This window comes from Cygnus olor, chromosome Z (genome assembly GCF_009769625.2).
Source record: "Cygnus olor isolate bCygOlo1 chromosome Z, bCygOlo1.pri.v2, whole genome shotgun sequence".
NCBI lineage: Eukaryota > Metazoa > Chordata > Aves > Anseriformes > Anatidae > Cygnus > Cygnus olor.
Genome location: NC_049198.1, coordinates 9,990,315 through 10,002,692, shown reverse-complemented (window position 1 = coordinate 10,002,692; position 12,378 = coordinate 9,990,315).

Here is a 12,378-nt window from a genome sequence, read left to right as displayed (position 1 = left end):
GGCTTTGGAAAGGAAGCAGCAAGAAGGGGCTGCCTGAGTGCGTGGGTCGGTCCCGCCAGGCCTGCGGAGACAGCATTATTGCCCCATGACACCGGCCCTTAATAAAGCCCTTCCTTGACTGCTCATTTTAGCAAAAGTCAAGCAGTTGTGCTGAGAATTCTGCCATCAAGTGGGACCAGAAGTAATAAAGAGCTCCTTCCCAGCTTAGAGGAGGCTGAGAGGAGGCCTCATGGCGGCCTGCAGCTTCCTCATACGGGGAGTAGAGGGGCAGGCGCTGAGCTGCCAGAGGACAGTAACAGGACTGAGGGAAGTGCACGGAGCTGTGACAGGGGAGGGTGAGGCTGGGTGGTTGGGACCAGTTCTTCACTGAGAGGGTGGTCACAGAATCACAGAATGGCTGAGGTTGGAAGGGACCTCTGAAGATCATCTAGTCAAAACCCCCTGCCGAGCAGAATCACACAGAGCACATTGCACACGATGGCATCCAGGCACATTTCTTAGAATATCTCCAGAGAAGGAGACTCCACAACCTCTCTGGGCAACCTGTTCAAGTGCTCGGTCACCCTCACAGTAAAGAAATGCCCTCTCATATTCAGCCAGGACCTCCTGTGCTTCAGTTTGTGTCCGTTACCCCTCGTCCTGGGTTTAAACAGCAGCCTCCTGTACTGGACGAGACAGGAAGAGCCCTCTTCAGCCCTGAGAAGACCAACCGCCACAGCTTCTTTCAGAAGGATGAAGGGGCAGGCACACAGAGAAAAAGAATTCCTGGGACCTCATGGATTGTCCATGGCCTCTTCAGCTGTTCCTGGCATGGCCAAAGTGGCTGCAGGACCAACAGAAGGACCATCTACAATCCGGAGAAACGCTGATCATGGCAAGTCTGTGAGCAACCACAAGTTACAGTCTTCCATTGGCACGGATAAAAGCATGGGGAAACCAATAGGACTCTCCACACAGAACCAGTGCCCGCAGGGTATGAGAGTGCCCAAGCCATCCATGATGGAAATTCAGGATTACAAAAAAGGAAAGAGTCCTTTTTTGTCCAAAAATGTCCAAAATGTCTGAAAATCCCTGTGCTGGGTCTGCCGCCTACCAGCACGAAGTCCCTGTGTCCGCTTCCTCAAGCCCAAATCCCTCCTCCATCCGGACCAGGTCAAGCAGAAGGAGCTTGGGGCATCCATCACCTGCCCAGTGGCCTCCAGGACACCACGCTCCCTCCCAGTTCCCATCTACTTTCACAGCACCGAGACCAGGTTCATGTCTGAGGAGCAGCACGAGGCCCTGGAGCTGCACATCCACAGCAAGAGGCTGCAGCACAGTGGGGACCAGCTTGGCACAGAGCACCCATCACAGCGAGCACTGCCCCAGGAGGAGGGGACCACCAGCACGGAGAGGACAATAACATCAAACAGAGCTGGTACTGAGGCAGGCCCCAAAGGGCACAAGTGGTGGCCCTGGAGTAGAAAATGCCTCAGCAGTGCTGAGAACTCCCCAGGCTTGGGCTCATGCTCCGAGAGCACCCCCAGGAGCACTCCACATGGCAGCTTCCCAGCAGGAAGGCCACACTGGTCGGCCATGACACCCCTGGGGTCTGAGAGCACCCCATTAATAATAACTCCGTTATTACGGCCTAACAATTTACTATTCGAATGCCCATTTTAATTATCAAATCCTTTTTCCAAGGTAGTCCCTGCCTCGGGCACATACAATAATTGTCCAGTGATAATTCTATCCCTAGTCTCAGCTTAGTATCCCCAAAAATTAAAGCTGAGATATTTACAATAGCTTTTTCTAATTCACTCACCCCTAACCAAGGTAAAAACCACCTTGCAAAGCTGGGAAATGCTAGAGAATCTTACTAGAGGATTATCTGGAGTCCACTTAATTCTGCGTATGGTTTCGAGGGACTTCAGCTTTGTGGGTCTTCAATAATAGTTACATTTGGAATTATTGCACCCAGGGTGCAAGCTCCCTTCCATCCTAGGGCAACATCTTCCTCACTTTATTGCCACATAGCCAGTACCACCCCTTGCCATTTGGGACAGGCCATCCAGTTACAGGATTCTCATGTTGTATCAGGTGTGCATTATGTACATTAGCATTCCCGTGGCTACCATATTTGGTACAGTATGGATAATTCCCTACTTCATGGATAATATTTCCACACCCAGGGTCAGTAATATTGCCCCCTGATATTATATATCCAACTATATTATCCAACTAAGATAATAACAACCCACAACATAGAAATAGTACGAGAGACTCGGGGTCAGAATGAGAAAGTACTCGGGGATGAATCCTGAGGACCTGGTAGCCCAAGAGTTCTTTAAAGTTCATTTTGTGATTAAAGCCTGGCCAGATAAAAAAAAAAAAATAATAAAGAAAAAAGCTCCAGAAGTTGGGAGGATGGAGGGAACAGTGTAGGTAGTATGAAGGTGTATGCCAGGAGGGGAGATGAGAAGGAAAAGCAGAGAGTGAAACAAATGGTATTCACAGCGTATGGGGGGTAGTGAGGCAGAGGGTTGGAGATAGAGGGACTTTTGGGAGGAGTTGGGCCCAGGATGGAAGGGAGAGGAAGAGAGATAAAGGAAGGGCAGACAAGGAAAGCTACCTATGTTGCAGCCTAAATCCTAGCAGGGACAGGCGTTGAGAAGATGTTTTAAGCGTGGCCAAGCCAGCCACTTCAAATAGGAATATCCGCAGTGGAAGAAGGAGGAGACATTGCTGTTATAAATTCAGAATAGGGGAGTCAGGGCTTCTCAGAAAGCTAGTTCCCTGATAAATGAAAAAGTGTACCTCAAGGGTTCCTCAAGCGTACCTCAGTGGGGATCACTCTGCAATTATGGTCATGGGCAAAACAGACTTAGCATAGGAAGATTAATAAGAATTTATTACCTATTGCTGACAGACTGGAGCGGTGAGAAACAGAGAAACAAGCTGGGGGCACCTTCCCCCATCCACTCTCTTCCACCTCTTCCCTGCCCTGAGTGGCGTGGGGGGGCTGGGAGTGGGGGCTGCAGTCAGGCCGTGGTGCTTTGTTTTCACTGCTCCTTCACGGTCACTCTCCCCCCTGCTCTGGTGTGGGGTCCCTCTTGTGGGGTGCCGACCTTCCTGGGCTGGTCCTGTGTGGGTTTCTCCACAGGCAGCAAAAAAAAAAAACGGGTTTTTTGGGGTTCTTTGGTGCTCCAGGTGTGGGTCTGTGCCACGGGGTCTATTCTTCAGGAGTGGGTTAGTCTGGTTTTGGGACCCCCTGGGGTCCACCCCCGCATTCACCTGCTCCTGCATGGGCTCCTCTCCACGGGCTGCAGCATGGAGATCTGATCCGCAGTGGTACACCGTGGGCTGCGGGGGGTCTGCCTTCCCCACCAGGGGCCTCTCTGTGGCACCTGGAGCACCTCTGCACTGCAGTCCCCCTCCTCTGTACTGAGCTTGGTGTCTGCAGGGAGGTTTCTCACTCCTCACTCTCCCAGCTGCTGTTGTGCATCTTTTTTTTTTTTTTTTTTTTTTTTTCCCCTTTTCTTGGTTGTGCTCTCATAGAGATTTAAACTGCATTGCTCACGGCTTGGCTCTGGGCAGCAGTGGGCCCCTTTGGAGCCGGCTGAAACTGGCCCTTATCTGCCACGGGGAAGCTACTAGATTCTTCTCGCAGGGGCTACCACTGCAGCCCCCTCCGCCACCAGAACCTTGCCATGTGAACCCAATACACCGAGGCAGCTAGGTCATTACTGGCCTGTAAAGTATCAGGGCTTAAATTAACTAATGAAACCCTGAATGTGATGGGGATAGAAGGGACTGGGATAACAGTGCTACTTTTTGGGGACACTAAGCTGAGACTAGGGATAGAATTATCACTGGACAATTATTGTATGTGCCCGAGGCAGGGACTACCTTGGAAAAAGGATTTGATAATTAAATTGGGCATTCGAATAGTAAATTGTTAGGCTGTAATAATGGAGTTATTATTAATGGGGTGCTCTCAGACCCTGAGAGCAAAGATATATTTGCCTTTGAGTGGAAAGATCCTGAAATGGGGCGGAAGCAGCAATACAGATGGACAATTTTACCTCAGGGGTTTACAGGGCCACCGACTTATTTGGGCAAGTTCTAGAGCAAATTTTGGAGCAATTCCAACCTCCAGAGGAGGTGTTACTGTTACAATATGTGGATGATCTTTTATTGTCAGGAGTGAAGGAAGCCACTAACAAGTTATTCAACTTTCTGGGAAAATAGGGCTTGAAAGGATTGGAAAATAAATTAAAGTTCGTAGAAAGAGAAGTCAAATATTTAGGGCATCTAGTGTCTGAGGGGGAACGAAGAATAAATCCAGAGGAGATTCAGGGAATTGTTGAGCTACCCCTACCCAAAACTAAAAAGAAGTAAAAAGTTTTAAGAGAAAGAGGTTTTTAAGGAATTAGAAGTCACGAAGTCCAAAGGAAAATAGATACTCCCTTATGGGAGAGAAATGCTGAATAAATTTCTAATGGGGCAAATATTAACTGTTTTACATCAGGAGGGTCACTGGGGAATTCAAGCAATGTGTGACGCTGTGCTATGGAAATATGTGTAGGAATATATATACTGTGGCTGAACAAGTATGCTGGTGTTGTGTAGTATGTCAAAAGGTAAATGGGAAAATTATCAGCAGTCAGCCCAAAGGGGGGCGAGAACCAGGAATTCAACGCTTCCAAAATGTACCTGTAGATTTTACAGAACTCCTTAGAGTAGGTAGATTTAAATAATTATTAGTCTTGGTCAATCACTTCTCAGGGTGGGTAGAAGCTTTCTCTTCAGTATCTGCTACTGCGAACATAGTAACTAAAGTAATTCTAGAACAAATAATTCCCAGGTATGGAATTGTTGAAAATATTGACTCTGATCAAGGAAATCACTTTCTGTCAGAAATGTTGCAAGGGCTAATGTGGACTCTAGGAATTAAGTGGAAATTTCACACTCCTTGTCATCCTTCCTCTTCTGGAAGGGTGGAGCAGATCAGACAGTAAAGAAGCAATTGACTAAGTTCTGGAAACTCAGCTTCCCTGAACGAAGTGCTTACCTTTGGCACTTCTCCGAATTCAAACTACCCCAAGAAAAGATGTGGGAGTTTCACCATATGAAATGTTATTTGGATTGCTGTACATGGACAAAGGGAATGAATTACCTCAATTTGAGACAAAAGATGCTTTTCTTAAGAACTATATACTCAGGCTGTCGTCCTCTTTGTCACCTCTCAGGACCCTGGGATCATTAGCTCAAACCCCACCCTTGGAAGTCCTGATCCATCCATTCTGAGCAGGAGATTGTGTTTTGATGCAAGCATGGAGAGAATCAAAACTGCAACCTGAGTGGGACAGACTGTTCCAAGTGCTCCTGACTACTGAAACAACAGAAAGAATGGCTGAGAAAGGATGGACTCATAGCTGGGTAAAAACATCAGATAACCCTGATACCTGAGAGACTGCATTAACAAAGACTTTTAAGGTTAAAATTGTTTAAACTATCTATTGTAAACATTTAACTTCTCCTGAGAAGAATTCTTAATGAATTAATGAGTAAAAAGGATTGAATTACACAGAACTGGAGTGTTTCCAGGGAACACTCCCTGGATGTGGGAGAAAAAGGGGGGGGGGTGGGGGTATTTAATCCCCACCAGAAGAATCCTTATTAGTTTGTGATTTTTATTGTATTCCTTAATTATTATTTCTTAATTATTATAGGGGTGTATATACACATAGAAATGATGTATTTTAAGTTTATCTTAGTAATACCTATTCTCAATGGATTAGTGATAGGATGGAGGGAAAAATCAGCATTTCCAATTAATCCAGAACATCTCTTGAGTTCTATCTCAAAATAATTGTTGGATTTGCACCCAGATGCCTAGAAAGATTGTAAAGGCCTTGTCCCTGATTGCTATTTCCAGCAGCAACTGTGTCTGGATTTTCTAGATTTCTAAAAATGACAGATCATACTCAGTCCCAGGAAGGAATAGATTTTGAAGTTGAGCTCCCTACACATAATCCTGGCTACAATATACCGTGTTATCAAAGGTGCCTTTTAAACAACATTGACAGAAACTCAGGGGGCAATATTACTGACCCTGGGTGTGGAAATATTATCCATGAAGTAGGGAATAATCCATACTGTTCCAAATATGGTAGCCACAGGAATGCTAATGTACATAATGCACACCTGATACAACATGAGAATCCTGTAACTGGATGGCCTGTCCCAAATGGCAAGGGGTGGTACTGGCTATGTGGCAATAAAGTGAGGAAGATGTTGCCCCTAGGATGGAAGGGAGCTTGCACCCTGGGTGCAATAATTCCAAATGTAACTATTATTGAAGACCCACAAAGCTGAAGTCCCTCGAAACCACACGCAGAATTAAGTGGACTCCAGATAATCCTCTAGTAAGATTCTCTAGCATTTCCCAGCTTTGCAAGGTGGTTTTTACCTTGGTTAGGGGTGAGTGAATTAGAAAAAGCTATTGTAAATATCTCAGCTATAATTGAAGAACTAGAAAATAAGTTTGATAAGTCTGCAACACTAGTACTCTAGAATCAAATGGTATTAGATTTATTAGTAACCTCATAAGGAGGAGCATGCACTGTAATTATTACTAGTTGCTCTATATATGTAGATCAAATAGGACAAATCTGACTGATCTAAAAAATATTTTTCAAAAAAAAAAAAAAAAAAACACAACAAGATCCTACATAGAGTAGCTCAAGATGACAATTCCAGGGGATTTAGAAATATTTGGGAGAAACTAACTTTGTGGTTTCCTAAATAGAATTGGCTCAAACAGCTATGAGTTGGTATTGTAATAATAATGGCATTGTACACCTACCATCCCCCATGACATACGAAGAAGAGTATTGCACCTTAATGTTGGAAAAACTCAAGAGTGCGGTATGTGAAGAGGTGCAAAAACAACAATAGAAGTAAGAAAAGAAGAGGGGGGAATTTTGAGAAACTAAGTTGTGTTTTTGCAGTAGAGAACTAATTTTCTGTATTCCAAGGTAGTTGTGTAGTCATCACAAGGAGAAATGCTAAGTAGGTAAGTGGACAGTAGAAGGCCTCACTGTTCCAAAATAAGGTGGAAGCTTGAGAAAAACAGGATGAGCAGTGTGAGAACAGTAAAACAAAGATCACACATTCTCAAAACATAGGAAAGGGAAAAAGGGAAAAAGGAGAAATTAAAGGGTTGAAAAAAAAAAAAGAAAAATTGTACATATATGGTACAGAGGAGCGTTGAGTAGCTTGTGAACCTGTAGTACTCAGCCAATGAGGAAACAGGGGAGGTGATCAGGTGTTGGGTAATAGGGAATAAAAGGTTATGATTTGTTTACAAAAATGCACTCCTAATTGGCAGGACGCCCGCCATTGCAATCATGAATAAAATAGCTTCACAGAAGATCCTGTCTGAAGAAAATTATTTGATATTTTTCTCACAATACCAACTTGGGAGAGAAGAGCTCTTGGTGGATACTATGCCAACAAGGGCCTCAATCTTCCATAGAATCATAGAATATCCCAAGTTAGAAGGGACCCACCTGGATCATCGAGTCCAACTCCTGGCTCCACAAAGGACCAAAAAACCAAACCCAATGTCTGAGAGCATTGTCTAAACACTGCATGAACTCTGACAGGCTCACTGCTGTGACCACATCCCTGGGGACCCTGTTCCAGTGCCCAACCATCCTCTTTGGTGAAGAACCTTTTCCTAACACCCAGCCTGACCCTCCCCTGTCACAGCTCCATGCTGTTCCCTCAGGTCCTGTTGCTCACCCCACAGAGCAGAGATCAGCACCTTCCCCTCCGCTCCCCAGATGGAGTGGATGCTGTTGCTGGTCGGTACTGCTCCAGTACCCTGGCTGCCACAGGCTTGGCACAAGTGCCATGAGCACATGTACCTTGTGGCAGGGGCCAGGATGATGACAAAGTCAGTTCTGCAGCCCCGGTCTTTTTGCAGTACTGTGTTGGCTGGGCTGGGAAGCACAGGGAGGGCCGTGGACAATCCAAGAGTCTGCTGGGACAGGTCCTTCCACCGACATCACCCCTTGTCTGGTCAAGAAGACTCTCATGAACGATCATCCCTGTTGCTGCTGGCTGGATGGTGGGACATACCCCATCTGGTGGCTCTCATGCACTATGCTGCCCAGCGCTGGTGGCTGGCTGGAGGAGCAGCCCCCTGTGCACATCATTTCAGCTCCGTTTCCTGCCTTGTGATCCTGAATCAGTCTGGGCAGGTTCAGTTGCCATCTGCACCTGCAGGCAGTGCCCCTGCCTTGGGCAGCATTCTGGCTCCCTTGCAGCTCCACATGCACTGAGGCCCCAATTCCTGCCCTGCTGTGTGAGCTGCAGGTTTGGGGCCTTTGCGTATTTAAAAGCGACCGTGGAGGCATAACAGTGGCATAACAGTAGGGAGTATGCTAAGCAGATAAAGGGATATTGGAAGGTCCCACTCTCCCAAAACAAGGAGGATGGCTAAAACAGGTATTTCTGCTCTATTGGAATTACTCTTGGTCCGGGAGGGGGTGTTAGTTCTTTCCCATTCTTGCATAGCTGCCTGCCGAATCCATCCCCTCCTAAACATTCTTATCCAGTGAATGACGTACTCAAGATTGACATTCCACACACCCCCACCCACCCAAGGAATACAAATTAGGCCTTAGAAACGGATTTAATTATTCTGCTAGGTCCTCAATTAAAGACTTCATTTCCGTCTTAAAACTCCTAACCTCTCTGCTGGTAAGGGGGGGACAGTGTCAATGGCAGTCCCTGTCTCCCCTCCTGGAGCACCTGCTGCTGCCTCCGGGGCAATATTAGGATTAGAGGGACATAACTTGACTCCTCCTCTGAAAAAGGAGTCTTATTGTTTACATGTAAATTTAAAGTCTGAATTTTCATCAGACCCGTATTTTGGCCAAAATACTGAAGTTCATCTTACTGGTTTTTTAGGCCAGACAATTACACAATATTTAACCATTGTTCTTTAATCTTTTTCCCTAGTTTTTGGATTATTCTCCCAATTCCTTATCATTCTCCCCAAAGGACTATCTTTAGGCACAATCCCGGGGTCTCCACCCCCACCCTGCTGACTCTTGGAACCCTTAATCCCCATCTCTTCCTGACGTGATGCTGTGGACTTTACCACCCACAGGGTACCACACACCTTCACCTAGGATTAGGACAGAGGTGGGGTGTACTGCTGAGCACCTCACTTCACCATGCTCAGGGTACCGTACACCTAAGGGCCCAAACCCCCGAGACTCTCTTTCGCTTGTCTCTCTTTTGCTTTGTCTCTCTCCAGCCAAGGGGACTTTGTTCGTCCCCTCGCAGGACTACAGAACCTCGCGGATCAGGACTCCACACTCGCTTTGCACTATAAGTGCGTCTCATTCACACTCCACATAAGAGTCTCCCCGAACCCAACCCGAGGCAAGACACGGTAAAGCTTCCCTTACCTCGGTCCGTGCACGGCTTCCCGGTCCAGGTTACCAGCAGTAATCCCTGTGCCTGTTCCCGGTCTGGGCTGAACTATATCTGGGCTGTCTGTGTATGTCATTGCTGGCCTCCCTTCTCCCCAGAGCTTTGCAGAGCCTGTCTTCAGATTAACAGTCTTGGTCCTTTGCCGGCCATACCGAGATGACCCACCACCCCTGACGGGACTGCTAAAATCAGTGGAGTGCACCTTCCTGTCTGTGGTGGCAAGAAATCTTCGGCAGGCGACAAGATCCCGGACGAGCCCCCAGATTGTGAGAAACATCTCAAATAATTTTCTTCAGACAGGATCTTCTGTGAAGCTATTTTATTCGTGATTGCAATGGCGGGCGTCCTGTCAATTAGGAGTGCATTTTAGTAAACAAATATAACCTTTTATTCCCTATTACCCGACGCCTGATCACCTCCCGTTTCTTCATTGGCTGAGTACTACAGGTTCACAAGCTACTCGACGTTCCTCTATACCATATATGTACAATTGTTCTTTTTTTCAACCCTTTAATTTCTCCTTTTTTATGTTTTGAGAACGTGTGATCTTTGTTTTACTGTTCTCACACTGCTCATCCTGTTTTTCTCAAGCTTCCACCTTATTTTGGAACAGTGAGGCCTTCTACTGTCCGCTTACCTACTTAGCATTTCTCCTTATTATGACTATGCAACTACCTTGGAATACAGAAAAGTAATTCTCTACTGCAAAAACGCAACTTAGTTTCTCACAGCTAAGCTCTACATCTAAACGTCTTTTAAAAACCTCCAGGGACAGTGACTCAACCACTTCCCTGGGCAGCCCATTCCAATGCCTAACAACCCTTTCAGTAAAGAAGTTCTTCCTAATATCCAACCTAATATAATATCAAACCTAAACCTCCCCTGGTGCCTGTCAGCAGGCACGTGGGAGAATAGACCAACCCCCACCTTGCTACAGCCTCCTTTAAGGTTCCTGTAGAGTGCGATAAGGTCGCCCCTGAGCCTCCTCTTCTCCAGGCTGAACAATCCCAGCTCCCTCAGCTGCTCCTTGTAAGACTTGTTCTCCAGACCCCTCACCAGCTTCGCTGCCCTTCTCTGGACTCGCTCGAGCACCTCCATGTCCTTCTTGTAGCGAGGGGCTCAAAACTGAACACAGTACTCGAGGTGCGGCCTCACCAGAGCCGAGTACAGGGGGACAATCACTTCCCTAGTCCTGCTAGCCACACTGCTTCTTATACAAGCCAGGATGCTGTCGGCCTTCTTGGCCACCTGAGCGCACTGCTGGCTCATATTCAGCCGACTATCAACCAATACTCCCAGGTCCTTCTCAGCCAGGCAGCTTTCTAACCACTCCTCTCCCAGCCTTTAGCGCTGCTTGGGGTTGTTGTGCCCCAGGTGCAGGACCCGGCACTTGGCCTTGCTGAACTTCATACAGTTAATAATGGCATATAGTTAATAATGGCTAATAATAGTGGCTCTAATATAGAGAGCCACACCACCACCCCTTCTGCGCCGCCTGTCCCTTCTGAAGATCCTATAGCCAGTCATTGCAGCACTCCAGTCATGGGAGTGGTCCCACCACGTTTCAGTGATGGCAGCGACGTCATAGGTATGTTACTATGCGGTGTAACACTGTCTTATGATATGATGAAATTGCTGGTCATGAGACTAACCTGGTATTTGTACTCAGTCGGAGAATGGGAATCATTCCCAAAATACTCTTCTGAGCTCCTGGACCAAGAAACACTGCATTGAATGGGTGTGTCACAGCCCATATCATCCAGAAGCCTCCAGACAGGTTGAGAGACATAATGATCTGTTAAAGACTACAGTTCCCCTGCGTTGACCACAGAGGCTCCAAAGACTGAGAAACAACCTGCAGCCAATAACACAGGCTCAGGCGAGGATCTCACTGAACTAGCATTTTTATTGGTGATTGCAGTGGTGGGCGCCCTACAAGCAGGAGCGCGCAGCAGAGGTGTATCATAACCTTATAGCCCCTATTATCCAAAGTTTGATTCCTCCCATTTCCTCATTGGCTGAGCACTACAGGTTTGCAACCTACTTGACGCTTATTACTATACCATATATGTACAATTTTATTTGACCGACTTTTAATGTCTCCTTTAGTTGTTGTTCCTGTTTTTGTTTTTGTTTTTTTTCCCTTCTTCTCTTGTGACTAGAGGGACTTCTTCTGTCTTGACTAGACACTGGGAACCTCCACTGTCCCCCTACCTTCTTAACATACTCGGCACTGTTATACCACCATTATGCCTGCACAATCACTTTTGAATATGCAAGGTTAGTGGCATTTTCCCCTGCAAAACCACAACTTTCATGCCCACAAAAGGGCACGTGGCGACCCACAGATTACACAGCCCTGAATGCTGCCACTGCACTGGTTACTTTGTCTATTCCCAGCTGAACTGATAAAGTCTATTTTTCTAATGAACGGGCCTTTCCACGGATGGACACAGTAGACATGTAGGATGTGTTTTTTATGATTCCAACACTGGAGACAGATAGGGAGGGACCTGCTTGTACCTGGCAGGGACTACAATATGCGTTTACGTGCTTGCTGCAGGATTTTACGCATAGTCCTGCCATTGCTCCTGCTACACTGGCTAGAGAGCTAGAAATACGAAAATTCTTTCAAGACATTACTGTGGTTCATAATAAAACATAATCAGTTTTGCCAAAATATGGAGCTTCCATTTCCAGGAACTAGAAGCGTACTTGTTTCTACATACCCACAGCAAATGAGCAGAAAGCTGGTAAAGTAACTCAGCTCTTCAACAGATACAGGCAGGTGCAACAGAAGGAAATCAAGCAGATTTCTGCTCTTGTTTCCATGGCCCTACAAGTGGCAGGAAGGTGTGATCATTGGGCAGCAACCCCCACCAA